General features: G+C 44.5%; 2 pseudogenes; both read right to left on the bottom strand.

The window, feature by feature from the left end:
- Positions 1 to 6,746, bottom strand: part of LOC125095539 (tetraspanin-17-like) — a 59,125-nt pseudogene extending 52,379 nt beyond the window's left edge.
- Positions 6,747 to 8,011: 1,265 nt separating this feature from the next.
- LOC125095538 (keratin, type I cytoskeletal 18-like) lies at positions 8,012 to 12,915 on the bottom strand (annotated as a pseudogene).
- Positions 12,916 to 13,917: the final 1,002 nt, after the last annotated feature.

The following is a 13,917-nucleotide window of genomic DNA, read 5'->3' as shown; positions in this document are numbered from 1 at the left end:
GCTCTTAAGATGGGGAGATTGTAGCCACAAGTGTCCTTATAAAAGGGACACAGAGGGAGACTTGACAATAGAAGATACAAACGAGATTCTACAGTGCTGGCTTTGAAGATGAATGAAGGGCCACAAGCCAAGGAAGCAGGAAGCTAGAAGGAAGCTAGAAGTTCTGGCTTCTAGAATCAGGAAACGGTACGGAAAGTTCTCCCCTAGAGCCTCCAGAAGGAACTAGCCCTGCTGACACCTTGACCATTAGCCCAGTGAGATGGATTTTAGAACTTCCACCTTCAGAACTGTGAGAGAATAAATCTATATTGTCTTAAGACACTAAGTTTGTGGTAATTTATTACAGCAGCCTCAGGAAATGAACACAATGCCCAAATCTATATCTCTAAATACCAGAACTCTTTTCTGATTTTCAGGGTCATAGCTGCATCTGGCTGTTACCTTCAAATTCAACTTGACGCAAACAGGTCCCTCCTCCACCTACCTTTCCCCATTTCATTTAAGGGAACCGCTATTCCCCAAGTCACACAAATCAGAACCCAGGGGTCTTCCTGGCCTTCTTTCCCTACACCCATTAGTCAGCAAGTCCTGTAGTGTTTTTTTCAAATATGCCCCCTCTTCTCCATCCCTATAGATTGGATTGATCCCCTCCTCAAATCCACCTTCCAGGCCAAAGCTAAGATGAGCTTTCTAAAAGGCAAATCCGCCCAAACTCCATCCTTTAACCAATGCCCAGCGTCAAGCCCCAGCTCTGGCACAGACCATACACGGCCCTCCGCTTGCTAGCCATGTCTGTTAACACCTTGAACTCTAGTGACATTGAGCCGTTTGCCATTTCCCCATCTCTATTGGCTACTTTTGTGTCTTCATGAAGCTTAATGACCTGCCCCTCTGCTGCCCCAGCCCTTTCTCTGCTCAGCATTAACCTGTCTTTACAACTAAGCTCATTTTCTCTAATGAGGCAGGGCTCTGTGTCCTTCCTCTGTTCTCCTGCAGTATTTTGTGTGTGTCTGCTACAGCACAGCCGTGTCCACATGAAGGGGACATTCTTTGTATGCATCTTGAAGCCAGGACCAGTGTCTTAGCCATCTTTTCAATAAAGCTCGGTAGTTTATACTACCTAGTAAATGTCTGTTGAACTGAGCTGAATTGCACTATGGGCAGAAAAAAAGTATTTCATTTGCTCATAATATTCCAAAACTTTAGAAAGTTCTCTTTTATAAAAACTTAATCTCTTCTGACAGTTCTGGGCTATAGCCACATAGAGCAAAAAGCAAGAACACAAAACTAACATTGTCTGAAAATTCCCAGAGTGAGGCATTTAAAAAAGGAACAATGAAAATGTAAGTACACTCTGTGGTCAGCCCATCTTTTCAGTGTTCTTTCAAGAAACATATTTGAAATTTTATTGTTCCTTGATGTTCAAAACTGGTCAGAATATTTAAGAAAATGTCTTGGTATTTTGGATTTGACCTTTGACAAGCCCAGAAGCTGACTTTTTGAGTCGGCCGTGAAAGGTAAATGCAAAGCACATATGCTTTAACCCACAGCCAAGTCCTAGGGTTGAGCACACATTCTGTGTAAATAAATGAAGCAGCTATTATAGCTCTTTCTTTATAAACAAAGATAATATCCTAAAGCGATAGAATGGAGAGATCGACATGATATACTGCTAGGTGACGAAAGCAAAGCACAGAATGATGTGTACAGCACAGCCCATTTTCTGTAAGGAAGGGAGGAATAATATATTTCAGCATAAATAATCACTGGAAAGATAAATCAGAAGCTAATAAATGTAGTTATCTGCAGATGTGAGGTAGCTAAGTGGATGGGGATGGGGCAGGAGTGACATTTCTCCGTATCTACCTTCTCATAGTGTTCAGATTTTTTAAAAAAGATTTTATGTATTTATTTGGGAGAGAGAGTAGGACTGTGGGGAGAGCAGCCAAGAGAGGGAGAAGCAGCCTTCCCACTGGATGAGGTGCTGATGTGGGGCTCCATCCCAAGGCCCCAAGACCATGACCTGAGCCAAAGGCAGATGCCCAATTGATTGAGCCACCCAGGTGCCCCAGTGGTCAGATTTTTCAATCATATAAACATATACTCTATTTAAAATAATTGCAAAAAAATAAAGTAATATCAGACATAGGCCAGTAATATTGCCAAGATAATATGTTACCATTTGAGAAGCAATAGTGTAGTTTTAGTTTCTGGCCTAAAGTCTTCTTTTACTTTTAACACTTGATTTAGAAATAATATCAGATTTTTAAAAAATTACAAAAATAAAAAGAGCACAAGGGAGATCTGTGTGTCCTTTACCAGTTAAATTTATTATTAGCATTGAATCGCATATGAATGTACTCTAGCTATGATCTACTTCTAATTTTGTGTCTGAACCATCTGAAGTTCATGATCCTCTACTTCTAAATATTTCCACATGTATTTCTTTTTTTTTTTTAAGATTTTATTAATTTATTTGACGAACAGAGATCACAAGTAGGCAGAGAGGCAGGCAGAGAGAGAGGGGGATGTGGGGCTCGATTCCAGGACATGGGATCATGACCTGAGCCGAAGGCAGAGGCTTAACCCGCTGAGCCACCCAGGTGCCCCTCCACATGTATTTCTATAGACTCTAATATGGTGACCAGGTTCCTGAATTGGCAATGATATGATGTGAACCAGAGAGTCTTCTTGTGGAAACAGATGTCTCCTAAACCTAAGACCCATCTTAACTTTCACATTGTACAAAATGGACTTCGGGCCATCTACTGTTACAGATGAGGAGCTCATCAAACACTTCCCATAGATTCCCAGTCAGTCTCAGAAGATCAGTTTTTCCTTCTCCTTTTTTTTTTTTTTAAAGATTTTATTTATTTATTTGACAGAGAGAGATCACAAGCAGGCAGAGAGGCAGTCAGAGAGAGAGGAGGAAGCAGGCTCCCTGCTGAGCAGAGAGCCCGATGCGGGGCTCGATCCCAGGACCCTGAGATCATGACCTGAGCCGAAGGCAGCGGCTTAACCCACTGAGCCACCCAGGCGCCCAGTTTTTCCTTCTCTTGTTGGTATAAATCAAGCTATTCATTTCTAAAAGCCTGAAGCTTCCCCAGTGTCCCAAATTTTAAAAATTCTACATGCTCTCATTATAGCTCAGTAACAGGCATGGAAGAAGATTCCTCAATTTTACATTGTTTAAAAGGAATTTTTTTTTGAAGATTTTATTTATTTATTAACAGAAAGAGATCACAAGTAGGCAGAGAGGCAGGCAGAGAGAGAGGGAGAAGCAGGCTCCCTGCTGAACAGAGAGCCCAAGGGGCTTGATCCTAGGATCCTGGGATCATGACCTGAGCTGAAGGCAAAGGCTTTATTTAACCCACTGAGCCACTCAGGCACCCCAAAAGGAATTTTAAAAATATAAATATTACCTATTTCGAATCCAATTGTTTGTTTCCATCTGTAACCGTGGTAAATGTGGTCAGGTTCTGGGCCTGCATTTTTTGTCTCTGACTTTGCATTTTTTGTCTCTGACTTCGTTACTAAGCTTGCTCCTGTTGGAGAAAGGAGAAATATGGATGAGCGGGTAAGCCCGAGAGGTCCAACGAAGGAAGGCAGGCTAGCCTTGCCCCTCAGCCTAAGTTGAAGACCTGGAGTCCCTACAGCTATTTCAGACTATTTAGAAATAATATTTTGCAACCCAAGATCTAGGTTTTGTTTGTTTCCATCCTTTGTGGATGGAAACATGGATTTTTCTTAAAAAAATTTTTTTGTGGGGTGGGTGCTTGGGTAGCTCAGTGGATTAAGCTTGTGATCTCTCTCTCTGTCAAATAAATAAATAAATTCTTTAAAAAAAATTTTTTGGCCTATTACTGTGTATACAACACCTTGATGAAAATCCTTCTGTTAGTATATATCTCTGTTCATTTTTTTGATAATTTCTTTTTTATTTTTAAGATTTTATTTATTTATTTGACAAAGAGAGAGAGAGAGAGAGAGAGATCAGGAGTAGGTAGAGGGCCAGGCAGAAGGGAGGGGGGAGCAGGCTCCATGCTGAGCAGAGAGCCCGATGAGGGGCTCAATCCCAGGACCCTGAGATCACGACCTGAGCTGAAGACTGAGGCTTACCCACTGAGCCACCCAGGTACCACTGTTTGATGGTTTCTGTAGCATAAATTTCTGAATGTGGGGTTGCTGGATCAAAACGTGTGCCTCTATTTTTGCTGTTTGATGCCTCCTGCCAAACTGTTCCCCTGAAAGTGTGCTACAATTTACAGTCCCACTAACAGTGTGAACAAGAATGTGGTGTCCTACTCTTAGGACCCACCTGGTCTCTGGAAGCTTGCAGTTCACAGTCCCTGCGGAGACATCAGACAGTCTGGGTTCACACCCTACTTCTGCAACATACTAGCGCTCTTTTGTAAATGATACGATCTTACTAAATATTTCCTTTTCCCTTCAAGGGGAATGATAATAACACCCTTCTCCCATGAGATACTGGCACTTGTTACTTCTTCTAGCTCCTGACCAAGCCCCAAGAATAGCCTTTCAGCTGCCTTGTCTAGTCTGAGGCTGGGGGCAGAGCCAGGCACCAGTACTGTGGACAGTGAGCCTGAGGATGGGGCCACGGGATGGAGCTGGAATGTAAAAACAGTGCCACCTTTATTACTTTCTTTAGGTGTGTCATGACACATGACCGAGGATTCAAAACCAAGTTTTCTGGTTGTGTTTTTGCTTTATTTTTTTGGTAATAGCTTTAAAAAAAAAAAAAAAAAGATTTATTTATTTATTTTAGAGAGAGAGAGAGTGCACAAGTGGGAGGGGTTGAGGGGAGAGAGAATCTCAATCAGACTCCGTGCTGAGCGAGGAGCCCAACACAGGGCTCGATCTCATGATCCTGAGATCATAACCTGAGCCAAAACCAAAACTCAGATGCTTAACCAGCGCCATCACCCAGGCGCCCTAGGAACAGTTTTTTAGAGGTAATGTATATATCATATAATTCACCTACTTAAGTGTATAATTCAATGGCTTTTAGTATTTTCAGAGGTGTGCAAGCAAAAGTGCAATCAATTTTGGAATATCTTCATCACTCCAAAAAGAAACCCCATAGCCTTTAGCTGCCACCACCAAACTTCTGCTTCCCCCTTTCCCCCAGCCCCAGGCGACCCCTAATCTACTTTTTGTGTCTATATATTTGCCTATTCTGGACTTTTCATATAAGTGGAATTTTACAATATTTGGTCCTTTGTGACTGGCTTCTTTCTCATAGCACGAAGTACTCAGGATCCGTCCATGCTATAGGAGGCTCTCATACCTCATTTGACAAATAATATCCCCGTGTATAGATATACTACATCTTGTTCACTCATTCATCCATTGGTAGCCATTTGGGTTGTTTTCAATTTTTTGTGATTAGAGATAATGCTGCTATGAACATTGGTATGCAACTTTTTGTGTGGACACATGTTTATTTCTTGGGTAGATACCTAACAGTGGAATTACTTGGACATTTGTTGTTTTTTAATATGAATAATGTTGTAATGTATACCTTGGAAAAAGACGAGGGAAAAATGTCCACATCAAAGGAAAAGAATATAGATCCAGGGGTGATTGGGGCTTAACCTCTCCAAACAATTAATCTGGCTCTATAAAACGGGTTGCTGTAAAGATTAGTGGTTAGATAGAACAGAAGGTCCTTGGGGCACCTGGGTGGCTCAGTGGGTTAAAACCTCTGCCTTCGGCTCAGGTCATGATCCCACGGTCCTGGGATCGAGCCCTGCATCGGGCTCCCTGCTCAACAGGGAACCTGCTACACCCGCCTCCCTTGTCTGTCTCTCTGCCTACTTGTGATCTCTGTCAAATAAATAAATAAAATATTTTAAAAAAAATTATAAAAAAAAAAAGAACAGAAGGTCCTTGGTACGAGTAAATTCTCAAAACAAGATAGCTACTATTCTACACCTGCCAAACCTGGAAGTAAAAATCCTCATGGGCCTAGCCTCTTCGTCAGTCCATCCTGTCAACAGTATCAGATTTCCCCGGTTTTTCTTTTTTATGACCTTGTATTTTATTTTGTCAGCCCCGACATAAGCTTTCCGCAACTGCCAGACTGCTACTGCCTGTGGAAACTGAAGCCGGGCTCTGCCCAGAGCGAGCTGTTCCTCATCATCCTCGCATCCGAGCTCCAGCTGACTTCTCCGGGTTGCTGACTCCTGTCCCCGCACCCCCACTGCAGGCCCTGCTCTCATATCCCTCAATTCTGAGACACAGCAGAGACCATCCATCATCTGCCCAAGTCTTCTGTGACCCCAGCATCATCTCTCCTCTCCCACTTCTTCCCCATTGTCATTTATCCCCTCTAAGCCCCCTGGCATGTTTTGTGATTTTCCACCAGTCTGGGCTTTCTTTTTCCACTTTGTTGAGCATTCTGTTATGGTGTGGAAAATTTCCTACAAAAGTCCCCTGCTCCGCGCTTCTAAAGATAGTGGCAACTTGTCCTCAATGTCCTCTTTTCTTTGTAAAGTACCACAAGCTCCTTGTTTCCCTGTCGGGCTCAGTTCACCTTCCCCTTAAGTGTCTGCCATTGAAAATAGCACTTTGCTCAGTTCTTAAAGGCGTGGGGGAGCTGGACTGCATGGCTGCCTGAGCCAGGAGGGCTTCCTTGCTTCCAGATCCGGCTCACTGAGGACCACTTGACCCACCAGGTCCGCTGTGGGGCCACTCGTATCTTCAGCAGCCATGGCCAAGTGCATGGCTCAATCTTTCCTTGCACTTGATAGGTCTGGTTAAACCCTTCTATTATCTCAGGCTCTCTTTGGGTACCGTATTCTACCCATTTTCAACTCGCAACAATCCTCTCTCTTTTCATAGACCTTTGATTTTTGAAGGGAGTGTTTTTGTTCTTTTATGACCTGGTTCTGCTCTTAACACCCCCGTTCTGCTTCATCTGTTCTTTGATGTCACTGTTTTGGCCCCAGTGTCTTCACCTTGGTTTTTATCTGTCTGTGCTCTCCCTTAAATGCTTCTGAGGTAAGATCTATTTTATTCTTGGAGGCCTTTAGCTATATTCCTTGAGACAGCTCTCTCTATGTCATTGAAAAAAAGTTCCATCATTCTGAAATCTTTAAAGGGGAGCATAACTTCAGTTCTTCACTTTTTTACCTAATTCCCTACATTTTAAGAAATTAATTTCAATCTCTGACATCGCATGAATAGAAATAATAAAATTTTTCACTCTGCGCTTTATGATCTCTGGCATTTTTAAAAAGATTTTATTTATTTGACAGAAAGAGAGAGAGAGAGCACAGAGTGGGAGTGGTAGGCAGAAGGAAATGGAGAAGCAGGCTCCCCGCTGAGCAGGGAAGAGAGCCCGATATGGGGCTCAATCCCAGGACCCTGGGATCATGACCTGAGCTGAAGGCAAACACTTAACCGATTGAGCCACCCAGGTGCCCCAATCTCTGGCATTTTTGCTTATAAGACTCTGAGTCCTACGAAATTCAAATGGTTAGCATTGGCAGGAAATATCCTTTAATGACATTTAAACTTGAGTAATTGATGGACCCTAAAAAAAAAAAAAAAAGTTTTCTGGACCTGTATCACTGACCTGGTAATTTTATTTATAATAAATTGCTGTTTTAATCGATATGGTCCTGGCTAATTTGGACAGTTTCTTGATTTTAGCAACTCTATGGTGACTCAATTCACTTGCCTTTTTTCCCCAAACTATCCTGAAACTTGTCCATGAGGAACATTTATGTGCCATCTTCCTCTTTTCTTGTCTCACAGGTCTTTGGTAATTATAACCGTGGTATGATCGAGCCCCGCAGGGTTGAAAACTACCAGAGCAAATGTGGGCCTGAGGCCTGTGGTATGCCTGTTCATGAACTGGGCCTACAGGTTGTTCAAAACATGCTTTTGCATCTGTCTATCATCTATCTATCTATTTATCTATTTATCTACCTCTGAACTTTTTATTGACTTCCTGCTCCCCAAAGGGTACCCTGTTTCTGCTGCCTCAATGTCTCAGAATTTTAGTGTCATTGGTCTCAGGTACCACGTTGCTGTGCCGGCCTTCTGGATGGTTTGCAAGGAGTTGTTGCTGTCCAGAGTAACAGCAAGACAGAAACCCTCCCCGTCTGCCAGCAAGCAATGGTGGGTGGTGATCTCAGTGTCCAGCCTGACCTTGATTTTCAGCAGGGCCTGGTACTCCTGGGTCTGGCACTGTGCCTATTCCCGGGTCTGGGACAGCTCTGACTCCATGTGCGGCAGGACCCATTGAGCTGCTCCATCTACATCGTGTAGAGGGCCCCCAACTCCCACAGGCTGTTCTCCAAGCTGGCCTTCAGTTTTCTCATCAAGTCCAGGTTGACTGGGCCGCATGTTTCAGCTCCGTGAGGGTCATCTCAGCTGCTCCTATCTCAGCGGTCTTCGAGGTGACCACCGTGGTGCTGTCTTCAGTCTGCCAGGACCAGTACTTGTCCAGCTCCTCTTGCTTCTTCTGAGGCAGCTCATCATACTGGGCCCAATGTCTGCTGTGATCTTGAGGTCCAGAGGTTTGGGGCATCCAACTCCACCATCAACCCAGAGTTGGCAATTTGGTTTTGTAGACCCTTTACTTCCTCCTCATGGTTCTACATGAAGAGCACCTCCTCCTTGAGGGCCTCGACCTCTGTCTCCAGCTGCAGCCAAGTGACACTGGTGTCATCAGTGACCTTGCAGAGTCTATGGATGTCATTCACAGACTGGTGAATGGTCAGCTCCATCTCAGAGTTGACTCTGAAGTCGTCACTGTCTGTGGCATTGGCCACAGAATTTGCAAAGATCTGAGCCCTTAGCTTTTGGTGGTCTTGAAGTAATGCCCCCAGTCTCTGACCTTCTCTAAGTGTTTCCAGACTTTGATCTCCAGTCTCTGATTATCAGCCTCTAGGCTCCTCACTATCTCCAAGTAGGAGGCCAGGCAGTCATTCAGGTCTTGCATGATCTCCTTCTTACCTGGATGCCCCCTATGCCTGCCAGACCTCTAGCTATCCTGGTGGCCAGGCCCCTAGAAGCTGGTGGAGAGGGATATGGAGAGATCTGGGAGCTTCAGCCCTTGGGCGCCTGCATAGACGCTGGCCAGCCAGACCTGGTGGCTGAGTGACTGCATGGAACCCAGGGACTGATAGTTGGAGGAGAAGGGGGAGTGGGTGGTGAAGTTCTGCTGTTCAGGGAGTAAGATGAGAGGCCAGGACTCAGGCTCAGGCCACTGCTCTTGCAATTATTTAGCTTGATTTGAAAAGCCCTTGTAGAAAACATTCACATCTCTGTTATGTGTTTCACTGTTGTTTATCCACTTCCCTGGCTCCTTTCCCAAGATGCATCGTGGGCATCTCCTCCAGCCTCATGCCTTCACTGTGCACAAGGGAGGCGTCCAGTCCTTAACTAAAGACTGTGGACATTTTCTCTTTCTCTCTCTCTCTCTCTCTCTTTTTTTTTTTTTTTGGTTTTCTTTTTTTCTTTTGGGGGTTCATATCTATAAATTATTTTCTCCCAACCTGGTTTGCTTCTATGATCTTTCAAACTTCCACATTGTGTCTTTTAAACAAAAACCTGAAAATCTGAACTTGAATGGCTCTTCCCCTATTGAGGGATTTGATTAGTCCTAAACCAGTCTGTTCACACAGATTTCTCTCTCCAAATGCAGCTCTATTTTTAAAGTCAGAATTACATCCAGATCCTCTCTGTTTGGAGACTCCTAAGCGTTAGTTCCAGCCTGTGTTCTCATGGGGTCACAGAGACAGCTATAGTTTGGGATTAAGAGATTCCCAGAGAAATTCCTCCACTTAAACTACAAAACCTTGGAATCTCTTAACTTCCCTGAGGCTCATGTTTGTCATCTGCAAAATGGGATAATGACATCTACCCATCTTGTGATTCTTGTGAAGAGTTCATGAAATACTGTATGCAAAAGCAGGTTCAAAATTCTACGTGGATTCTATATTTTTAGCTGAAGCTCTGTTCACCCTAATTTCATGTGGTTTTTTTTTTTTTTTTTTTCAGTCCTTCAACATTTCCTTTGGAAGTTCTCCACTTTTTCCTTTGGCTCATTTTTCTTGGCTCAAGTTCTCAGTCACTTCAGTCTTTCTAATGAATTAATTGATTACTCAGCCATTCCTTCATATTTGGATGAAAACGTTGACATCCTGACAGTTGATGTGAGACTTGGTGGGAGCAGGGCGATTATTTGGGGATAAGGTGACTCCCACAGGATGTGTTTTCCAGGAATCAGGGCAACATGAGAAGTACTAATTGTTGACGTGGAACTGAACAGAAATCAGGAGGAAGGGAAGAGTAGGAGAGTGAGGAACGGGGGGTGGGAGGGGGGAAGCCATCAGCAAGATGGTGGGAGGAATAGAAGCTTGCCAGGGGTACAATGAGCAATGAACAAAATCGTGGGCTGGAGGGAGTGGGAAGTAATAGAAGGTCGTACACATAAAATCTGGGAAATCTAATATTCTACTGCAGGTTTTCTGGTTCCTGTGATATAAACTCTGCTAAATCTTTGGTAAGCTAATCACCCTCTGCAGTAGGCTTTTGGGAAAATTATGGAAAAGGGCTGAATCCCAAGATGAGATCAGGATGGCGGGACTTAGGGACAACAAATTCACTGGAAGTCAGAGGTGACCATAATAACCCCCTGGAGATTCACAGACATGGTGGGAGGGCTTTGAGCATCCATGTGGGGGAAGATGGGGGCTTGAACTCATCTGATCTGTTTGAAGGGGATGGTCACTCCAGTGACATCCAGACACTCACTTGAAAACACAATAGGCACCCAAAACCAGCCATATCCTCCTCAGACTTGGATTCCATCTAACGCAAGCCTGTCACCCCATTATTCCTTTGAGTAACTTCAGAAGTAGCTATTTTTCTGTGTTTTCTATATTCTTTTCCTTATCGAGGACTAATTTTCCCTGGTGGTTTCTGCCTGTGCCTCTTGTTTACTCATTTGCTCCCACCAACTTTGTTTACCCGTTTCTTATCTTCAACCTGAAAACGATCTGCATTTTCTACCTCCCCTTCTGAAGTTCCATCCCTCACCGCCTTCTCCAACTTTACAGCAGTTGTTTGTGTGGGCACTACTGGCCCAGCTGTGTGTGCATATGTGCACACACGTGTGTACTTGTTTCTGGCTCTTGTGGCTCTGCGCATAACAATGCCAGTCTTGCTTTTATTGTGAAAGATTCTTGGATTGTTTACATAAAACTCCCTTTTGCGTCACAATATTTGTAGAATTTAGTTTACAGAGAGAGAGGGTGTGTGTGTGTACACATGAGTGTTAATCTCTTGGAGGTAACATACTGAAGTATTTCTACATGAAATTATGCTTGGGATTTGCTCTAAAAGAATCCAGAAGGAGAGGGATAGAGGGAGAAGTTGAGGGCTGGATGCTCTAGATTCAACAAGACTGGCCACATTGTTGAAGCTCTGTGACAAGTACATGAGGGTTCAGTATAATATTCACTCAACTTTTGCATGTTTCTCCATGCAAATCTCCATAATAAAATCCTTAACTAAAGACTGTTTATTATTATTATTTTTTTTAAGATTTTATTTATTTATTTGAGAGAGAGACAATGAGGGAGAGCATGAGCGAGGAGAAGGTCAGAGAGAGAAGCAGACTCCCCAAGGAGCTGGGAGCCCGATGCGGGACTCGATCCTGGGACTCCCAGGATCATGACCTGAGCTGAAGGCAGTCGTCCAACCAACTGAGCCACCCAGGCGTCCCGAGACTGTTTATTAAAGATCTGTATGTGGGTTAGTGATCTCCATAGCCAACACATTTTTTTTTTTTTACTGTACGTGACCTCCTCCCCAGCATGGCCCCCCGCCAAGCCATTTCTAAGCTCTCTTTCCGTATGGATTTGCTGGCATGCCTATTTTCCTTTGGTCTAGAATTTCGTGGAAGGCAGGGGCAACTTCTTACTCACCTTTGTGTCCCAGTGCCTAACACAGAGTGGCTTGAACTGAATTGAAAAGAGCTGAAGAATTGAAAAGATTGTCGGCTGCCCGACAATCCCCAGCCTCGCACTTTCTGACACCGGCCTCCGTCACTGTCATAGCTTTTGCTGGGCCTGTGAACGTATCCCAGGGGCTTCTAACTGAGTGGAGCCACAGCACATCCACGTAGGGCTTGAGAGGGAGGGAGAGGGAATAGCCCCTTTGGCTTTCTACATAGGCAGCCATATCACCACAAAGTGCTTTTAGTGGCCTGGCCCTTTTCCTCTTATATATTCTCTCTCTCTCTTTTTTAAGATCTTATTTATTTATCTGACAGAGAGAGACACAACAAGAGAGGGAACACAAGCAGGGGGGAGTGGGAGAGGGTGAAGCCCCCATCAAGCAGGGAGCCCGATGTGGGGCTTGATCCCAAGACCCTGGGATCATGACCTGAGCTGAAGGCAGAAGCTTAATGACTGAGCCACCCAAGTGCCCCTCCTCTTACACATTCTCTGAGATAATTTCAATTCCTTTCAGATCTGAAGTCCTCATCAAACTTCTTACTTTCTATGATGTGGTGGTTTGAGTGACTGTAACTGTGGACCAAAATCCATGCTGGGCTCCAGACTGCACAGCGGTTTCCCTTTGAGCGGTCTCTCTTCCCTTGCAATACACCTTTCAACTTAGAGGGAGAGAATGGCATCCTTCTCTTCTTCTTTTCTGTGGGTGGTTGGCCCTCCTGCCGCCCCTGGGAGAGGCAAATCTATCAGTGCCACCATCCCAGCTTCCCATTTCCCTTATCATCCTCTCCCATTTACTCCCCACTTCCATCTGGCCCCAATCTTCAGCTTTTCCCTTAACTCCTATTCTAGAATCATGTTATACCATCTCTAATCGTTCTCCTGCTGCTATAGCTCTGGCGGCTTCTAGAACCGTCATCCTGGTATTACCATGCTCTCACTACTCTTGAAATGGCTTATTACAAATCTCAGTGTCCCTTTTGTCTTCTTCCTAGTGTGCCACTGGGAAGGTTAAACTGGGGGTGGGAGGGTCTGGTGTCATTATGCCCATCTGACAAGAATCAGAAAGGCTAAGTAGTTTGTTTAAGGTTGAAGAACTAGTGAAGATCAGGGGCGCCTGGGTGGCTCAGTTGGTTAAAGCCTCTGCCTTTGGCTCAGGTCATGATCCCAGGGTCCTGGGATTGAGCCCCACATCAGGCTCCTTGCTCAGTGGGGAGCCTGCTTTTCCCTCTCCCTCTGCCTGCCACTCCCCCTGCTTGTGCACTCTCTATCTGACAAATAAACGAATAAAATCTTTATTAAAAAAAAAACAAAAAACAGGGTGCCTGGGTGGCCCCGTGGGTTAAGCCTCTGCCTTCAGCTCGGGTCATGATCTCAGGGTCCTGGGATGGAGCCCCATGTCGGGGTCTCTGCCTCAGCAGGGAGCCAGCTTCCCCTCCTCTCTCTGCCTGCTGCTCTGCCTACTTGTGATCTCTCTCCCTCTGTCAAATAAATAAAATCTTTAAAAAAAAATAAAACCAACATCTATACCCTAATCACAATGCCCTACAGCATCATGACCCCCCCATCCCCAGGTTCAAGAGCATGAACTTTGTGGGAAGCCCTGAACAAATCTTCTGCTGAAACTGTAATTCTACCTTTCATCCTTGATAGCTTTACAGAAGACAATATGTTTGTAACAAACCTAAGGCTTTCATTTTCCCTCACCAGACCTTCAAAAGGAACTTCCATATTTATGTGAGGAGCTGGAAACGACATTTCACCTCAAGTGAAAGCTGGAGCATCTTAGGACAAACATACTGAGAAGAATCCCGCCTCACGTTTTCATAGAGTATTGGCCTCTGCACAGCTCAGAGTGTTCCCGTCTCCCCTCTGTCCTTGCGAGCGAACTCACTGTGGGTGGAAGAGCTCAGGGTCAGCA

The sequence above is a fragment of the Lutra lutra genome, chromosome 3, assembly GCF_902655055.1.
Source record: "Lutra lutra chromosome 3, mLutLut1.2, whole genome shotgun sequence".
In the NCBI taxonomy this organism is placed as follows: domain Eukaryota; kingdom Metazoa; phylum Chordata; class Mammalia; order Carnivora; family Mustelidae; genus Lutra; species Lutra lutra.
This window is presented reverse-complemented; position numbering and strand designations above follow the sequence as displayed.